This window comes from Budorcas taxicolor, chromosome 7 (genome assembly GCF_023091745.1).
Source record: "Budorcas taxicolor isolate Tak-1 chromosome 7, Takin1.1, whole genome shotgun sequence".
Taxonomy (NCBI): Eukaryota; Metazoa; Chordata; class Mammalia; order Artiodactyla; family Bovidae; genus Budorcas; species Budorcas taxicolor.
The window spans coordinates 14,187,495-14,190,997 of record NC_068916.1 but is presented as its reverse complement, the minus strand read 5'-3'; positions in this window follow the sequence as shown (position 1 = coordinate 14,190,997).

Sequence of the window (3,503 nt, the reverse complement as noted above, 5' to 3'; positions counted from 1 at the left end):
TGACAGTGAGAGGCTGGGTACTGGAGTATTTAAATTAATTAATTCAGAGCAAAAATGTATCACTAGGCTGAGATGATTTCATACAGAATTTGGGGAATAAGATTCTAGAATGAATGACAAAGATGGATTTATAGGACATGAGACATCCTGGAATGTGAAGTCAAGTGGGCCTTAAAAAGCATCTCTACGAACAAAGCTAGTGGAGGTAATGGAATTCCAGTTGAGCTATTTCAAATCCTGAAAGATGATGCTGTGAAACTGCTGCACTCAATATGCCAGCAAATTCGGAAAACTCAGGACTGGAAAAGGTCAGTTTTCATTCCAATCCCAAAGAAAGGCAATGCCAAAGAATGCTCAAACTACCGCACAATTGCACTCATCTCACATGTTAGTAAAGTAATGCTCAAAATTCTCCAAGCCAGGCTGCAGCAATACATGAACCGTGAACTTCCTGATGTTCAAGCTGGTTTTAGAAAAGGCAGAGGAACCAGAGATCAAATTGCCAATATCAGCTGGATCATGGAAAAAGCAAGAGAGTTCCAGAAACACATCTATTTCTGCTTTTTTGACTATGCCAAAGCCTTTGACTGTGTGGATCACAATCAACTGTGGAAAATTCTGAAAGAGATGGGAATACCAGACCACCTGACCTACCTCTTGAGAAATCTGTATGCAGGTCAGGAAGCAACAGTTAGAACTGGACATGGAACAACAGACTGGTTCCAAATAGGAAAAGGAGTACGTCATGGCTGTATATTGTCACCCTGCTTATTTAACTTCTATGCAGAGTACGTCATGGCTGTATATTGTCACCCTGCTTATTTAACTTCTATGCAGAGTACATCATGAGAAACGCTGGACTGGAAGAAACACAAGCTGGAATCAAGATTGCTGGGAGAAATATCAATAACCTCAGGTATGCAGATGACACCACCCTTATGGCAGAAAGTGAAGAGGAACTAAAAAGCCTCTTGATGAAAGTGAAAGAGGAGAGTGAAAAAGGTGGCTTAAAGCTCAACATTCAGAAAACGAAGATCATGGCATCTGGTCCCATCACTTCATGGGAAATAGATGGGGAAACAGTGGAAACAGTGTCAGACTTTATTTTTGGGGCTCCAAAATCACTGCAGATGGTGATTGCAGCCATGAAATTAAAAGACACTTACTCCTTGGAAGAAAAGTTATGACCAACCTAGATAGTATATTCAAAAGCAGAGACATTACTTTGCTGACTAAGGTCCGTCTAGTCAAGGCTATGGTTTTTCCAGTAGTCATGTATGGATGTGAGAGTTGGACTGTGAAGAAGGCAGAGCACCAAAGAATTGATGCTTTTAAACTGTGGTGTTGGAGAAGACTCTTGAGAGTCCCTTGGACTGCAAGGAGATCCAACCAGTCCATTCTGAAGGAGATCAGTCCTGGGATTTCTTTGGAAGGAATGATGCTAAAGCTGAAACTCCAGTACTTTGGCCACCTCATGCAAAGAGTTGACTTGTTGGAAAAGACTTTGATGCTGGGAGGGATTGGGGGCAGGAGGAGAAGGGGACGACAGAGGATGAGATGGCTGGATGGCATCACTGACTTGATGAACGTGAATCTGAGTGAACTCTGGGAGTTGCTGATGGACAGGGAGGCCTGGCGTACTGCGATTCATGGGGTCGCAAAGAGTCAGACACGACTGAGCGACTGAACTGAACTGAACTGAACTGAGACATGAAAACCCAAGGTTGGTATGTTTCTACCAAAAAATGTAATGTAGATTTTGTTGTTTCCCCAGTTCCCAGTGTCCCCTCCCATGATGAGTGCTGTGCTGTTCTTAGCCACTTGGTCATGTCCAGCTCTTTGCAACCCCATGAACTGTAGCCCACCAGGCTCCTCTGTCCATGAGAATTCACCAGGCAAGAATACTGGAGTGGGTTGCCATGTCCTCCTCCAGGGGATCTTCCTGACCCAAGAATCAAACCAGAGTCTCCTGCATTGCAGGTGGATTCGTTACCAGCTGAGCTACCAGGGAAGCCCCCTATGATGAATATCCATGACCAAATAGCAAGTCAGTAGAGTTGATTAGAGATAGAAGGAAAGTGAGTATTGGAGCCCTTTAATATAGTGGGCAGTAGCAAAAATAACATTAAACTGAAGTCATATCATAGTAAAGGGAATAAAATCTTAGAGTTACTGGTAAAGATGAGTACTGAGAACATGGTGCTTGAAAAACATTGATACTGATGTTCATATAGTTAATAGTCAAATGAATGATTTTCCTTTTACTTTTCCCAATTTCTCTACACATGATAAATATCTTTATGTGCAGTTGAGAAATTCTGTACTCCCCTTTTTTCTTCCTTTATTATTTGTAGAACTTTCAACCCCCAATCTTAATCTAAGAGCCTTAATCTTGCAGTGATCATTAGAGAAAAATAGATCCCATTGAAAGGTTGTTTTTGAATCACGCAAAGACGCCAGGATTCTTGGCCCCTGGAGGAGAAGAATTCAATCCAGGGCCAGAGACGAGGCTTGATCACTCAGAACTTTTGTGTAATAAAGTTTTATTAAAGTATAAAGGAGGTAGAGAAAGCTTCTGACATAGGCATCAGAAGGGGGCAGAAAGAGTACCCCCCTGCTAGTCTTCAGCTGGATGTTATATAGTCACTAGCAGTCTGTTAATGAAAGAAAGGACTGTCTTAAAACTCAGAATGGCACTAGGCTCCTCACCCATAAGATGCATTTTGGGATAATCTTGGCACCAAATGGTTCATCCTGGGCCATAAAATGATTAACTTGAATCTTGAAGAAGGACAGATCACCATACAAACAGTTTCATTTACATAGATTAGGGGAACAAAATCTGAGTATAACATACTGGTTTGTCAAGTAGGTTCTGAGCCAAGAGGCAGAACCAACTTGAAGACAGAGTTTGGGGTAAATGCATAGTACATGAGCATAGCTTAAGATAAACATTTCCATAAGAAAAAGGCATTGGTTATCTCTAGGTTTGAGAATAGTTGAATCAAGGCAAATTGGAAGTGGTCAAACAAGAGATGGCAAGGGTGAACGTCGACATTCTAGGAATCAGCGAACTAAAATGGACTGGAATGGGTGAATTTAACTCAGATGACCATTATATATACTACTGCGGGCAGGAATCCCTCAGAAGAAATGGAGTAGCCATCATGGTCAACAAAAGAGTCCGAAATGCAGTGCTTGGATGCAATCTCAAAAATGACAGAATGATCTCTGTTTATTTCCAAGGCAAACCATTCAATATCATAGTAATCCAAGTCTATGCCCCAACCAGTAATGCTGAAGAAGCTGAAGTTGAACGGTTTTATGAATACCTACAAGACCTTTTAGAACTAACACCCCAAAAAGATGTCCTTTTCATTATAGGGGACTGGAATGCAAAAGTAGGAAGTCAAGAAACACCTGGAGTAACAGGCAAATTTGGCCTTGGAATGCGGAATGAGGCAGGGCAAAGACTAATAGAGTTTTGCCAAGAGAAGCAACTG